This window comes from Lissotriton vulgaris, chromosome 8, assembly GCF_964263255.1.
Source record: "Lissotriton vulgaris chromosome 8, aLisVul1.2, whole genome shotgun sequence".
NCBI classification, from domain to species: Eukaryota; Metazoa; Chordata; class Amphibia; order Caudata; family Salamandridae; genus Lissotriton; species Lissotriton vulgaris.
In genome coordinates, this window is record NC_141696.1 from 763,507,303 (window position 1) to 763,523,401 (window position 16,099).

A 16,099-nucleotide genomic window follows, 5' to 3' on the forward strand; every position below is an offset into this window, starting at 1 on the left:
CATATGTAAGGAACCCAGAGAAAGACGTATCACAAACGTACACAATTAATTATTCAAAACATTTTCTAATAAAAGAATTCATCACATTTAATAGAGCAAACACTGTTCTTTAATCACAATGTGCTAGTCAATAAATCAGACATTATACACAATCATAATAATGCCCCGAGCACAGGAAAGGGAGGGAAGTGTAAGGTGTGAAATGGAAAGGGTAGGGTAGTTCAAAAGAGAGACCTTAATGTCATACTCAACAAAACATTCACTATTAATTAAGAAAGGCTTCAACTTATTCAAGCCAAAATTACAATTACAGTAACATTGCTAGACCATTCTAATGATCCTTGTTTTTAACAGGGGATTACTCCGATACTCCACCTAAACACTAATATTCCCCTTCTGTCTTCCCCGCAGAGAATCGAGGGCGGCGCTGAGTCCCTATCGTCTAGGACGAATATGGCATTTTTTGGACTGCTGATTGCTATCGCGGCCTCCTGATCGATGTAAGTATTTATCACGGAATGTATGGGGCGTTAATGCCACGTGCAGGCAGTCCTTAATATTTAATGGGTTGTAACACCATCCCTCTCGTCCCCCCACTTAGCGGAAGTGCAGGAGAGGATATTTCCTATTCATCTCAGCAGTCCTCGTGAGCAGAAGGACAGACTCCAGCCCCATCTTGAAACACACATGTAAGTGTCTGAAGGAAATCAAAGTAAGACTGATTTAACCCAACTAGTAAGCAGATAAGCAAAACAAAGATAGGGCTGCACTTAAATTCTAATATTGATAATTCGTGCATTGTAGCCCTATAACTCATTTTCTTCTCCGCCTCTTCAGTGGCAGGAGTATGAAGAATTGATGTACTTCTGAACAGTACCACCGGGCGATTATTCTGCTGTTGGTTACTTATTTGTGTAATTAGTCAGTCCTTACCTAGTGTTGTTCTTGGGTACGAATCCTATTGATACATGGTTCTATCCTTGTTCCTCCCTAGCCGGCCTGAATTGGTCTTCAGTCCACTAGTATCTGACCACACGGAAAGTGGTCCAACAGATTCCCAATACCCGGAGCCGGCTGGCCCGAGTCACCATGGTAATTCTCCGTTTTTGTACAATATGGCTATTTTGAATAGCTTTTTAATCCACTTTTTATGTAGAATTTACTTAGTTTTTTTTCTCTCTTAATGTATAGAATTGTCTTGCCCCACTACATCCTTTGTTGTCCTGATGAAGACCCCGTCTAAGGGCTCAAGTCAACCTCCCATGTAGGGGTCGAAACGTCGACGGCTCTACCAGTATTGTCATCCGGCACTATCCATGACTGTTTAGTATTTATGATTGTGACCGTCGAATGACTTCTGCAATGTTACTGTAAATGTAATTTTGGCTTGAATAAGTTGAAGCCTTTCTTAATTAATAGTGAATGTTTTTTTGGAGTATAACATTAATGTCTCTCTTTTGAACTACCCTACCCTTTCCATTTCACACCTTACACTTCCCTCCCTTTCCTGTGCTCGGGGCATTATTATGATTGTGTATAATGTCTGATTTATTGACTAGCACATTGTGATTAAAGAACAGTGTTAGCTCTATTAAATGCGATGAATTCTTTTATTAGAAAATGTTTTGAATAATTAATTGTGTACGTTTGTGATACATCTGCATAGTTGAAGACCGTCACCTTTCTTTCTTTCAGAGATTGAATCAAAGGAGAAATGTAGATATTAAACAGATGGGGAGAGAGTGCCGAGCCCTGTGGGACTCCACAAGTGATTTTACGTGGGGGAGCCAAGAAGTGCCCTTGCCGGACAGCCTGGGACCGATCATCCTGAAATGATGAGCCAGGAAGCAGCCGCACCTTGGATGCCAGCAAGTTTGACACGGTCGGCCAGAATAGCATGGCCGACCGTGTCAAAGGCGTCAGATAGATCCAATAGTACCAGTGCCTGAGGGGAGCCTTTATCAGCATTGTCTCGGCGAGTATCCCGAACAGCCAGGATGACAGTTTTGGTGGAATGGGCCGGCCGAAACCCTGCCTGACGGGGATCAAGGTATTGTGACTCCTCCAGAAAATTAGAGAGGCATTTGGCTACATGAGCCTCTAACACTTTTGCTAAAAACGGAAGCAGGGAAATCGGGCGATAATTGGAAGGAAGCGTAGGATCAGCTCCTGCTTTTTTTAAAAGAGGTAACACTATAGCTTTCTTGAAAGCCATAGGGACTTGACTAGATGAGAGAGACTCATTCAGGATAGTGAGTACAGGACCTGGAAAAGCAGCAAGGCCGTCCTTAAGTATGTGGAGTCAGCAGCAGTCAGAGCCTGATTTAACCTTTGCTAAAAGGTTGTGGAAGGTTTCAATATTAATACTAGGAAATTGACTTAAAATACTATTATTTTGGGGCAAGACAGGGAAGCTCGGAGTGGGAGGGTGTTTGAGAATATTAGCCTTAATAGCAGCAATTTTATCAATGAAATAGTTATTGAGGGAATTACACAGTAATTGGGAGGGCAGAGCCTTCAGTAGAATTCTCTCTGGGTTAGATAATTCATTGACTATATTAAATATTTCTTTAGAATTCTTATTACAATTAAGTATACATGTAGAGAAGTGGCTAGTTTTAGCTGTAACAATGACTTTCTTATTTTCTTTCCTGGCTGAGGTATAGAGGAGTTTTTTTATCAGGGCAATACTTTAACCGCCACTGTCTCTCCAGTTGGCGTAGCCCAGTTTCTGGCTTTTTAACTCAGAGGAAAACCATCTCTATGTGTCAGTACGGCGGGTTGATTTTAACCTTTTAAGGGGAGCATGCTTATCACTGGCATTCAGGAGCCAATCAGAAACATTTGCTTCTGTGGCATCAATATCTGTACCTAGGGACGGGGCAGTTTCAGAGAATGTGAAGATAAAATCTTCTTAATTTGCAGTATTCCATTTCCTGGCAAGTCTGCCTTTGGCCATGCTGAATTTCTCAATGGCCGGAAATCTAAGTATAAATTTCAGCAGAAGGTGATCAGACCAGATGCATGGTACAATAGTTGGAGTGGAAATGGTCAGGCCCTTAGTCCAGACTTGATCCAGAATATGACCTTTCTGGTGAGTAGGGAACAAGACCTTTTGAGTGAAGTTTAGGTTAGTAAGCAGGTCAGTCATTTCAGTTGATTGTGGCCCTTCGTGGGGATCTTTGTACCAGTAGTTAAAATCTCCCACGAGAAGGACCGTAGCATGATCAATTACAAGTTTAGCCATCTGTTCACTGAGTGCCAGGGGAAAAGAAGGCATCTGGTAGGGAGGCCTATAAATTGAGACACAGACAAAAGGATTGTGAGGAGATTCAAACTTTATTACAATATTCTCATTATCCTTGAGAGGGAGGCATGTCAGTGAGCAGAACCTGTAGTCAGTATGAATAATAGCTGCCAACCCCCCCTTCCCCCCCCCCCCCGGTTTACCAGGCATGCGGTTTGCGTGATAATATATTAGTCAGTGGGAAAAGAAAACAGCATGTCAGGGGCAGAGTCAGCAGTAAGCCATGTCTCAATCAACAAAAGAATGCTAGGTTTATCCATGAGCAGAAGAGAGAAAATATCCAACTGATGTTTGGCAAGGGAACGGGTATTAAGATAGTAAACAGATAAGGGCATTGCCCCTGATTTAACCTGATTCTGTAAGATATACTTAGGGGCTATAAAAGTCTGAATTTTGGAAAAAATAGTACGTTTTATAAAAATTTCGTGTTTAGAGAGAAGGGACAGAGTATCACAAGCAGGGCACAGATGGATAGAGTGCATATTTTTTAACGTATCCGAGGAGTAGGTGGTAAAATGGGCATGATAACTGGCCCCTGGGCCCGCTGCGCTCACGTGCGGCATGCTGCATTTATCTCCGATTCCCGGCCCTCAGCTCTGCCCTCTCGCAGCGTGATTGGCTGCTACCAGGGGAGTCTCTAGGAGCGTCAGAGGGAGCCAGAAACAGCCGTCTTAGGCGAGTGGAACAGGTAGTTCTTTGTGCAAAGTGCAATTAACAAGTTTCTTTTTTTAAAAAGCAGTGATATTTTTTAAATAAAGGATCGCAATTCCTAACAGTCACACAACAATTCTAACAGCAGGAGGCTAATGTGCGACTCCTATGCTACGAGCTACCTTTATCTCCGATTCCCCGCCCTCAGCTCCGCCCTCTCGCAGCATAATTGGCTGATACCGGGGGAGTCTCTAGGAGCGTCAGGGGAAGCCGGAAACAACCGTCTTAGGCGAGTGGAACAGGTAATTCTTTGTGCAAAGTGCAATTTCCAAGTTTCTTTTTTAGCCATACTGTACAGCAATGTGGCTGCTATTCAGCATGGCTGTACTGTACATACTGCATAGGTTTGTTTTACATGCATTTACTTTGTTGTTCTCGAGCTTGCATTTACTTACCTTGAAATGCTTTGAGTATGTTCCACGTTCTAGCGTGTTGCTCTTCAGGGTGTTTCATTCAGTTGTCTGGCAGTTGCGGTTGGACAAACTCTGAGGTGGCAGCAGCTAGTCTTTGGCTCCCGCTTTCTTCAATGAAATAAACTTCTTAGTACTTCTAAACGTTCTTGGTAAGCCACTTCTTTACAATGGCTAAGCATTAGTGGTGCGGAACAGAGTGGTAGACACTAGAGTGGGGTAGAGTAGGGTGGGCGTAGAGTAGAGTGGAGTAGACTGACAGAGTGAAGTGAAATAGAGCAGCGCAGAGTGGAGTGGTGCACAGTTGAGTGGAGCAGAGTTGAGTAGAGCGGAGTGGAGTGGCGTAAAGTGGTATAAAGAAGAGTGACAGAATAGAGTGGCATAGAGCAGAGTAGCAGAGTGAAGTGTCATGGAGTGGTGTAGAATCAAGTGTGACAGAGTGGATTGGAGTAGAGTAGAGTTGAGTCGAATAGAGCAGCGCAGAGTGGAGTGGTGCACAGTAGAGTGGAGTGGAGTGGAGTGGAGTAGAGTTGAGTAGAGTGGAGTAAAGTGGAGTGGAGTGGAGTTGAGTGGCGTAGAGTGGTGTAAAGAAGAGTGACAGAATAGAGTGGCATAGAGCAGAGGTGCAGAGTGAAGTGTCATGGAGTGGTGTAGAGTCAAGTGTGACAGAGTGGATTGGAGTAGAGTAGAGTTGAGTGGCATAGAGTGGCATGGAGTAGAGAGGCATGGCATAGAGTTGAGTGGAGAGCGTGGAGTGGCGTAGAGTATAGTGATGTAGAGTGGCATGGCGTAGAGTGGAATGGCACAGAGTAGATTGAAGTAGCGTACAGTGAAATGGAATGGCGCAGAGCGGAATGGAGTGGTGTAGACCAGAATGGTAATGCAGGAACGTCATGACCTGTTTTAGAGTGGAGTGGCATAGAGTGAAATGGCGAAGAATAGCATCGCATAGAGTAAAGTGGAGTGGCGTAGAATTCAATGGAGTGGCATGGAATAGAGTGGCAGAGTAGAGGGCAGTAGAGCAGAGAGCCGTAGAGTGGGGTGACGTAAAGTGGCATGGAGTAACAGAGTGGCTAGAGTGGCGTAGAGTGGAATGGAGTAGTGTAGAGCAGAGTAGCATAGAATGAAGTGACATGGGGTGGTGTAGCGTGGAAGGGCACAGAATAGAGAGGAGTGGTGTTGAGTTAAGTGGCATAGAGTGGCAGAGCAGAGTGGAGTGGCAGAGTTCAGTGGAGTGGCAAGGAGGGGTGTAGAGTGGGATGGAGTGGCATGAAATGGCATAGAGTGGCATGGAATGGGTTAGAGTGGAGTGGTGAAAAGTAATGACGTAGAGTGGCATACAGTGAAGTGGCTTAAAGTGCAGTGGAGTAAAATAGAGTGAAGTGGCACAGAATAGAGTGGTAGAGAAGCATAGAGTTCTGCAGAACAGAATGGGGCGGCGTAGAGCAGAGTGGCGTACAGTGAAGTGGTGTGAGGTGGTATCGAGTGGAGTGGCATGGAGCGGCATATGATACAGTAGCATAAAGTAAAATGTCGTGGAGAGGCGTAGATTAGAGTAGAGTACAGTGACAGAGTGAAATGCTGTAGATTGGAGTGGCGTAGAGTCTAGTGGCACAGAGTGACAGGGAATGGAGTGGCGTAGAGTATAGTGATGTAGAGTAGAATGGCAGAGTGGAAAGGAGGGGTGTACAGTGGAAAGGTGTACAGTGGCATGGAGCGGCATAGAGTGGAATGGAGTGGCGTAGAGTACAATGGAGTGGTGTAGGGTGGAATGGAATGGCGTTGAGCAGAGTGGCATAGAATGAAGTTTCATGGAGGGATGTAGGGTGGAGTGGCATACTGTGAAATGGAGGTGAGTAGAGTGGTGCAGAGTAGAGTGGAGTGGTGTAGAATTGAGTGAAGTAGATTGAAGTGATGAAAAGAACAATAGAGCAGAGTTGAGTTGTGTGGAGTGGCGTAGGGTGGAGTGGCATAGAGTGGTACAGAGTGGCATTGAGCAGAATGGAGTGGCACAGAGCAGAATGGCATAGAGCAAAGTGGCATGCAGTGGTGTGGTGTGGCATGGAGTGAAGCACTGTAGGGTAGCGTGGCACAGAGTAGAAATGGAGTGTGTTCGAATTAAGTAGAGGAAAGTGGAGTGGTTAGAATGGAGGGGTAGAATAGAGTGTTTTAGAACAGAGAGGCAAGGAGTGGTGTAGAGTAGGGTGGTGTGGCATGGAAGGTTGTAAAGCAGAGTAGCATGTAGTGAAGTGGCTTAGAGTGCAGTGGAGTATAATGCAGTGGAGTAGCGCAGAGTAGAACAGCACAGAGTGGCGTAGAGTGATGCAGATTAGAATGGCGTAGAGTAGAGTGGCTTAGAGCACAGTGCCATACAGTAAAGTGGCGTGAAGTGGCATACAACAGAGTGGAGAGCTATGGTATGGTGTAGAGTGAAGTGGTGTGATGTGGAGTGGCGGAGTGGAGTGGCATAGAACAGTGGGGTGGAGTGGCATGCAGTGGAGATGAGTGATGTGGAGTGTCATAAAACGGAAAGGAATGGTGTACAGTGGAGTGGTATTGACTAGAGTGCATAGAGTACAGTAGTGTGGAGAGGAGTGGCATAGAATGGAGTGGCATAGAGCAGAGTGGCATAGAGCGGCATGGAGTGAAGTTGTGTACAGTGGACTAAAGTGGACTAGAGTGGGGTGGCATTCAGCGTAGTGGCATAGGGTAAAGGGGAATAGAGTGAAGTGCTGTGGCATGGCACAGAGTACAGGGGTGTTGACTGGGTGAGTGGTGTACAATACAGTGGAGTGGAGTGGTGTAGAGTGCCACAGAAGAGTAGAGTGGCACAGAGTAGAGTGGGGTGGTGTAGACTGGGGTACAGTAATGCAGAATGTTGTGGAGTGGCATAAACTGGAGTGGTGTAGAGATGAGTGGCGTGGCATAGACTGGAGTGGCACAGAGTTGAGTAGAATGGAGTGGGGTAGAGTGGAGGGGGATCGAGTGGAGTGGGGTAGAGTGGAGTGGCGAAGAGTGGAGTGGCGAAGAGTGGAGTGGCGGAGAGTGGAGTGGCGGAGAATAGAGTGCCATATAATGAAGTAGAATACAATGGTGGGTGGAGTGGTATAGAGTGGAGTGGAGTAAAGTTGAAGTGGCACAGAATTTGGTGGCAGAGAATGGAGCTGTGGAGAGTGGTGCAGAATAGAGTGGCATAGATAGAGTGGAGAAGAGCAGTACAGTTAGGAGTGTAAGTAACTTAATGTCTTAACAGCTGGGCCTTCCTCCACCCCAGTGCTGAGCCCTTTTTGGCAATTTGGGTTAGTTTGCACTTTTTTCACATAAGCTGTCCATGCCAAATTTGAATCCTTTTTTTCCTAACGTGCTGGGAACTCTAAAGGTACCCAAGGTTTATGGATTGCTGTGGAAGGTCTGGAAAAGAGGCAAAATAAAGCTACAATATGAGTTTTGTGGAAAAAAAGGAAATAAGTACTCCAGATTAAAGTTCCCGAGTTTTCCTCCCATAAATGGCATCAGCAAATAGTTTGCTGTGCTAAAGTCACCATCTTCACAGCTTTCACGAACATGCAGAGCTGGAAAGAAAAACAATACATTTTATCACAATTTTGGCATTTCTCAAAGAGGCAGTCCATTTTTCCTATTTTTTGTGCCCTCAACCTACTTTGAGTTTGTGGTGGAAACCAATGTGAAAGCCATATGTACAAGGAAGTGGCGGAGAGAGGTGTTAGCCGTCATGGCTTAACGCCTCTCTCTGCCACTTCTGAAACGCAAGGCTGCACCATATTTACAAGAATGTGGTGCAGCCTTGCATTTCCACTTGCGAAGGCACTAAGTTTAGCAATTTAGCTCCAACGCATGCACCCTTGCACCATAGTGCAAGGGTGTCTGTGTGCCGGGAGTGGATTGTTTATGTGTACGAAGGTGTCCCTTCCTGCACATAGACAATCCTAAAATGCCATTTGTCACTGTCATGTGTGCTGTTTCTTGCAGCACACATGAAAGTCACAAAATGGCATTTTTTTAAGGATTGTTTATGTACAGGAAGGAGGACCTTCCTGTACATAAACAATCCATGGCATTTTGCTTTTTCCATGTGTGTTTTACCTGGTCTTAATTTTGCCGCTGCCTCCTATGTACGCCACCCTTGCAGTTAGGGGACTGCGTAAAAAAAAATGGGTGTTGCAGTGGAATGCCCACCACAACACCCGCTGCCCACCACTTTCACTCTAACCGTAACAAGAGGAAATGGCCCAAAACCTAACATGAAGATAGCACATTTTTCCACTGCAAAACTGACCCATTTTTACAAAATGGTTAGCTGTAGATTTTGGGACCTAGCTCAGCCAGCACCTAAGAAACATAGCAAACATACACATATTTAAAAACTGGACGCCTACAATAATCTAGCGTGGTGTGACTTGCGTGCCTTTCACCAGGTTGTTTTAAGCAGAATCCCTTGCAAACCTCAAACTTTGACTAAAAAAACACATTTCCTCAAATTTCTGTGATGGAAGGTTCTGGAATCTGCGGGGAGCTACAAACTTCCTTCCACCCAGCATTCCAGATGTTTTCCTCACAGAAATGTGAGGAAAGCGTGTTTTTTTAGTCAAAGTTTGCAGATTGCAGAGCACTGTGGGTAAGAAGATGTTGTGGAATCCACATGAAGCACACCACCCTGGACTCTCCCGGGTGTCTACTTTTCAGAACTGTCTGGATCTGGTGGGTTTTCCCATACGGCAGCGAATCCAAGCTCAACAAGTGCAGCCATTCACCATTGCATGTGGGACGATATTGGGAGTTAGCCACCTTCTCGGCCCATATGGAAAAACAACACCCAATGGAATCAAATGTCCTGTTGTTTGCCATTAGGATGGGATTTTGTAGCGAACCGTGGAGCAGAAAGACTGTTAAGGCTTTAGGGGTGAGGCTAGACCAGAACCACCCCATTCATTTTATTTTAAAAATATATTCCTGCCTTAGAGTGGGCTTTTCTGTCCCAAGGGGTAAATTGAAGTGAGACCTCCTGCCTGGACCTTGGCAAAAAGAATGGTTTGTTCCTTTTGGTGGTGGGATGTGGCCAATCTAAGAGTGCAGCACCCCTCCACTTTCTTTTGACCCAAAGGCAAAATACCTAGTGTCAAGGTGGACTTTCTACCCCACCGGGGGCATATTTGGAGCAATTACCGCAGTTGGGACAAAACTCCTACATGCCTCTAGAGGGGCAAAAAGATACTATTGCTCCTTCTGGAGAAGCGGCATGGCTCAATGCCAGGATAGGATACATCCATCTTTGGTTTGCTTTGGTTCCAATTTGAAATACCTGGTGTTTAGTGAGCACCTGACCATGCCCATGATGGCCAGCCCCCACCTCTCTTGTTTTATTTCCTGATTTCTAGAGGGCTTTCTGCCACCCCGTGGAGCAGATTGGGTGCAATCACCCCACCTGCCCTCCAGGGGGCAGAAAGTCTGTCACTATAGTTTATTTGGGGTGAGGGCACGGCCATGCCCACAGTGGGCAGATCCCACCCATATATTTATTTTTATTGACCCTGTTGTCTAGTGGGTATTCTGCCCTCCCCTGGAGGGGGCAGATCAGAGGTAATCGGGAGAGAGAATGTCTATTCTCTTGTTGGGGCGGGGCATGGCCATGCCAATGGGAGGCAGCCCTCTCCTATATTTTATGTTTTCAAAAAAGACAATCTCTAGTGTCTACTGGGCTTTCTATCCCCTGGGAGGCTGATTGGGGGCATCACCCCCTTCTGCTCTCCGGGAAGGGGAGGGGGGTAGAAATCAGTCACCATATTTTGGTGTGCAGGGATAGGGGCATGGCAATGCCCATAATGCGCAGCCCCACCCCTACATTTTTTTTATTGACCCTGGTGTCTAGTGAGCTTTGTATCCTGGGGGAGAAGATCAAGAGTAATTACCCCCATCTGCACCCCAGGGGAGAAGAAATACTGACTGTCCTTTTGTTGGGGGTGGGAGCCATGCCCATAGTGAGCAGCCCCCATCCCTATATTTCTTTTTTTAAATGACCCTGGTGTCGAGTGGGCTTTCTCATGATAGGAACCAAACTTAAAATCAATGCAAATGTATGCGGCACAAACAGGATAAATGGCTGAAGGGCAACAACTTGAAGGTGTAAATATGTTGCTAGTGTGGCATTTATACACAGGACCAGTTCTAGGATTTCCGGGGCCCCGGGCAGAAAGGGAATGTGCAAGACCCCTCAATTTACATAAATGACACATTCATTGCTCCGGAAGCTGCTTCGTGCAGACTCCTCCTGGGCCGCAGCTCCTCCTCGCACCCATCTGCAAGCACCTCTTTTACAGCTCGTTTTAGGCTGAAGGTGTGAGAATTGCTTGGGGGCTGAGAGTTAAAACTGTGGGGATGTTAAAGTGCTGACAATGGGCGTCCCGCAGTGTCTCTGAATGGGCAGGAGAGGAAACATCCTGAACAACGACTCAGGAACAACGTGTTCCGGAGTCACGCAAGCCGAACAACGACTTGCCCGAACAACGACTCAGCCTTAACCGCGCATGTGCGTGGTTAAGGCTGACTCTGTCTAGTGTTTGGGCAGGGCGGAGTTAGAAGAGCGTCGCAGAGGAACAGGTAGGAGGGGTTAATTGTGGGGGTGATTGTCATTATTTTAAGGGAGGCGGAAATTACTTATATGGGGTAGAGTTCGTTTATTATGGGGTGTGGGTGATCGTGAATGTTTTATGGGTGCGTGGGTAAATGTGTATATAATTAAGGTGGGGGAATTAGTTATTAGGGTTTGTGGGTGATAGTGTATAATATTAGAGTATGTGAATTTGTTTATAGAGGGCAAGGGTTTGGGGTTAGTTTACAGGGGTTGCGGGGTTTGGGGTTAGTTTTTAGGGGTTGGAGGTTAGTTTATAGGGGTTGTGGGGGGACATGTTTGTAATAAGGGTGTGTAGGAAATCGTGATTAATTTTAGGGTGGGGCGAATTAGTTTAGTGGGTGTGGGGGATCGTGTTAATTTTAAGGGTGGGGGAATTAGTTTATACGGGGTGGGGGTTTGGGGGACTCGCTGGAAAGCATTTTTTTAACACGCATTCCTTTTCAACGAAAAATAGTGGTACAGGAATGCGTGGTAAAATAAATCATGGTTCAGACTAGGTCATGGTTGCAAACTCGTTGTTAGGGAAGTCGTGGTTCGAGAAGTCGTAGTTACAACATAAAACCGGACAGGAGGCCTAATTGCAGGACAAACCTGCAAAATGTGTCTCCTTGCAACTGCGACACCATCCCCAAGAGGCTCAGGGAGGGCCCCCTCCCCTCCCTTTCATGGGCCCAATTGCAAAGAGACGCCTTTCTTTGAATTGATTCGGCAGGAGTACCAGAAGGCTGGTGGTGTGTTAAACTGGCGCGGGCCCCATGCTGGTGGGCTGAGTGCGAGGCCCTGGGCAGCTGCACACACTGCCCATGCCTAGCGTCGGCACCCTGTTATACATTTTAACTGCTTAATCCAACCCACCTAAAATCTGATTCCACTCTATACCACTCCATGGGATGCTATATTATTATTATGTCCAGGGCGCACATATACCTGGAGATGTCTTGCCGCTGTCTTTGCTGTACAAATTGACAGAGAGCTCATTGACTGCCAAACAGACACGTTTTTAAAGCTTTTCTAAACGCGAGTAGTTTGGTCAAGGACTTAGACATGCATGGGCAAGGTATTCCATATTTTGGATGTGCAGATCACAAAACTTCTTCTACTGCAGGAGAGTTTGAACTTGGGAACTACGGCATTTTTGGCCGCCGAGGACTGCAATGTCCTAACTGGAAGGTACCAGTTGAAGCTGTTTTTCAAATCGTCTGGCCCTATTTTAGACAACGCAGAGGGCCGTAAATATATTTCTTTGCCTGACTGGTAGCCAATGACTTTTTATGGCATTCGAGGTGGTTTGAATTTTCGGGATCCCTAACAGCAATCGTCCTGTCGCATTTTGCTGGGTTGCAGTTGGTTTACGAATTGCTGTTGTATAGGACATTGCAGTGAGGTATTTTCGAGAGTACCAGAGCTGTGACTACTGTTTTCTGTGAGTCAGGAGGAATGTAAGGACGGATCCATGCCACTTCCCTCTACTATGACATTGTTTACCTACGCCCGCATTTTTAAACGTACTCATACAACTAAAAATCAGAAAGTGCCCGACTTTAAAGCGTAAAATATCTATGTAATTCCGGTTATGTATCCAGCCGTGGCACGTGCAGGTAAGAGTGGTGGGGCGGGGTGAGGGGGGATTTCGACCTACTATGACGAGTGAACATACATTTTTTAATTATTTTTCCCTTGCCATCGTCCGTCCAGATGCCCCACAGTTCTTCACTGCACAGACCGCGCCTGAATGTTTCAGAGACAAAAATTACTAATGGAAACCCATCTGCTGCACCTTTCGCTTCCTAGTGCTCTCCCCAACTTCTGAGAAAGATGTCACTCATTTTTTCCCCAAAAGTCCATTATAGGAAATATTAATTAAAAATAGCAATGCTGTATAGGACACAATGACCATTCATGCGGATGAAGGCGCATTTCATACGGGTAAAGCTGCCTCGCCGCTGCTGTTAGCATGCATTCATACGGCAGAATTTTCCAGAAGGTTAGCAAAAAGTAACATTTGCATTTCCGTAATAAAGCTTAAGCTTCGTGGTTCTCGTGCCAGATGGCGAGGTGCAGCACGCGGCTACGAGATCAACACTGTACAGGTGCAGAGTGAAAGCAAACAGAACTTTGCAGACGACATTAAACGGGGTAGCAAAGCAAAAAGGGAAAGCAATCATTTGCAAGTCTGTGAATCCGTAATGACAACAGTTTCTACATTCCTGGCTCTTGCACGAGTTTTTTGACAGGGATGCTCGAAGGAGAAATGATAGCTCATCAAATGTGGTTGAAGTGAGGGGGTACTTATGTGGGTATCACCGGAAGGGAGGGTGAAAGGAAAAGAGAGGTTTAAGTCTTTTAAATCCCCTGCTCCTATTCAGGATTAAATCAAGTGAAAGGATGCGAGTCTCTGAGTGACAGCTGGACATAGACAGTCCGACTCTGCAGAAGGGAGAAGGTCACATTTACATGTGAGGTTACTCTGATCATTCCGGATGGCTGCAGCTTTCTTTTTTATAGAGAGCTGTGTGTGTGGAACAACACTGCGAACTTTGTGAGGCATCTCGAGTCACGTGCCTCAAGAAATTCTCAAGCATCCCTGAAACAGTGCTCGGTTGTGTGAACTGCAGCGATCTAAATTCCGCTGAATGCGGCTGGAAATAGCAACCGAGACTGTACTTCCGTCGCGCGCAAGGACCGTGATCCTCCTGGGGACAAATGTCCCACCTACTCACTACCTAGCACTGACACCCCAAAGCTAAGGTGTTTCTGGAGGTTTACCAGCTCAGAGTCGCAGGAAAAAATATCTAAATTGTCCCCGGGCCGCGCGCAGTGCAGCTCGGCTTTTGTGACTGCCTTGATCGTTCTTTCTTTGAAACTGCTCTTCAACACTGCAGAGCAAAAGACATGTCAGGGGGTAAGATCCTGCACACTCACAGACCGAATACTAACATTGTAACACGTTTAGGAAACGTCCGGGTGGGGCTAGTCCAAGAATATTGAGTTATTCACACTGTCCTGCCAAAATACCCTATCCAAAATGTCTACCCCTTGAACGTGAAGGAGAGTATGAACAGCAGTGGCTATGGCGGAGGAGCATCGCCCTACAGCTTTTAAGCAGTGCCAAATAGAAACATAAAATGATAATAACTTAGAGTTATCATTATAAAATGATAATAACTTAGAGTTATCATTTTATGCTTCGTGTCCTGCTGCTTTGAGGCCGGGCAGGAGGGCTGGACTGAACTGCTCTCCGAGCAGGGCAGGGGAGGAGTGGTTTTCCCCACTTCTAAGTGAGCAATGGCGGTTTGGTCGGCCCTCTGGGGCCACCCAAACTAGATAACCGCACTTTCTCATTCTTCATCATTTAGGCTGCATTCTAGCCTGCATGGAGAACATGGCCACCCCTCCAGCCCCTCAAGTAAAACATATTTTTGCTAATACATTTTCTGCCAATTTTGTTCCCACCAACTTTTCCTGAAGGTGAAGATGGGCAAAATGGTGGGAAAGGTTACAAATTGTGAAAAGTTTCCCAGCATTTCCCTAATTCTGAAGATGAAGCTCGAAATATTGAAAACCCGTGCCCTGGTCCAGTCTAAAAACAATTCCTATTTCAAAATATATACTAGAAGAGGAATGAATACAATTTTTATCAGCACCCTTTGCATCTTTTTGATCAGGGAGACATGAATTAAGACAGTGACAAATCGATATCCCTGCCTGTAGTACTTGGCCTTTTTGGTTACAGTTCCCTAGACCGTTTTCCTGACCTAGAGATGCCAATTTAGACGCTTTGGGTACTTTGCCACTGCTGATCAGTTCAAAGTATAGGAGTTCCCTATGTAGAAATGTAATGGTGATTGGTTGGCCATGATTGTTATGTTTGCCTTACTAGTAAAAGTCCCTAGTGATGTGCACTGTGTGTGCCGGGGCTAGTAATACAAGGGCACGCAGAGAAGGGAACCCAGGCCTTCCGTGTAGGGCCTGCACGCAGAATGCTAAGTTAGCATGTAGTCCTGACAAGTGCAACCACTTGTCAGGCCTGACTTTCCCTTTTACATACACATGGGGCACCACTGTGTTAGGTACCAGGTAACCCCTGGGAAGGGTGCAGTGTAGGTAAAAGGCAGAACATAAACTGAGGTGTGTGTTATGTTCTAACAGTGAAAAACTCTCCATTTCGTTTTTCACTGCTGAAAGGCCATTCTGCCCATATGACAGAATGGGGTAGGCTGGGTGTTGTTTGTTAGCCTAGTTTCCTGTCAGTTTATAATGGAGAGATGAAGTTTAGTATGTATGAACTCACAGTGTCATAATGCATCTTTCTGTGAAGGTGTTTTTTTTTCACTGTGTGTTTATAAACCACTCTTTCAGAAAGTGGCTGAGTTCTGTGCTCTGAGCATTTCTGTGTTTCTCAGAAATGTGGATTGTCTCTCTGGAACTGAAAGGTGAGAGGAGCTGGGAGAGGTCTTTACTCAGGGAGTGGTCAAGATGGCACCAGGCTGCCCTGCATCTGGAGAGTAGGGGGAGGAGAAGCCCGGGAGGTGAAAAGGCCTGGGCTGGTGCTATAAACCAATTGACCCATCTCCTGCTGAATGAATAAGGATCCAGACCCCCAATATCAAAGGGAGAGAGGTGACACTGGGAGGGGTCAGGGACGACTGAGCACATACAAACTTCAAAGACATTAAGGGGTATAACTATGAGAGCTGAAACCCCTGAACATTGGAATTAAACAGATATGGATTGAGACTGAAAAGGCTTGGACCCATTGTGTGGCAAAAAGGAACCCCTGCTAAAGAAGGAGCAACTGAAGTGACTGCTGTGGATAGACCAATCCTTGCTTTGTGATTTGGAGCTGGTCTGCAGTTTTCTGTTCTAACTAAGGAAGAGGCTTTTGGGACTGTGCTTGGAGGCACTGGGCCCCCCTGCTTGAAGGAGACTGTGCTTTGTGCTGTGTCTTGTAACCCCAAGGGCCTGAGGTGAGCTGGCTCCCTGTTTGGAAATACAGGATCATAAAGTTTCCAGAGAAGTCCC

At 46.0% G+C, this 16,099-nt stretch overlaps 1 protein-coding gene and 1 pseudogene across 1 annotated transcript in view; both read right to left on the reverse strand.

Moving 5' to 3' along the window:
- The window catches only part of PUDP (pseudouridine 5'-phosphatase), an 824,232-nt gene that overhangs the window by 117,376 nt on the left and 690,757 nt on the right, over positions 1–16,099 (reverse strand). The window lies entirely within an intron of this gene.
- LOC147697960 (small nucleolar RNA SNORA17) lies at positions 9,817–9,890 on the reverse strand (annotated as a pseudogene).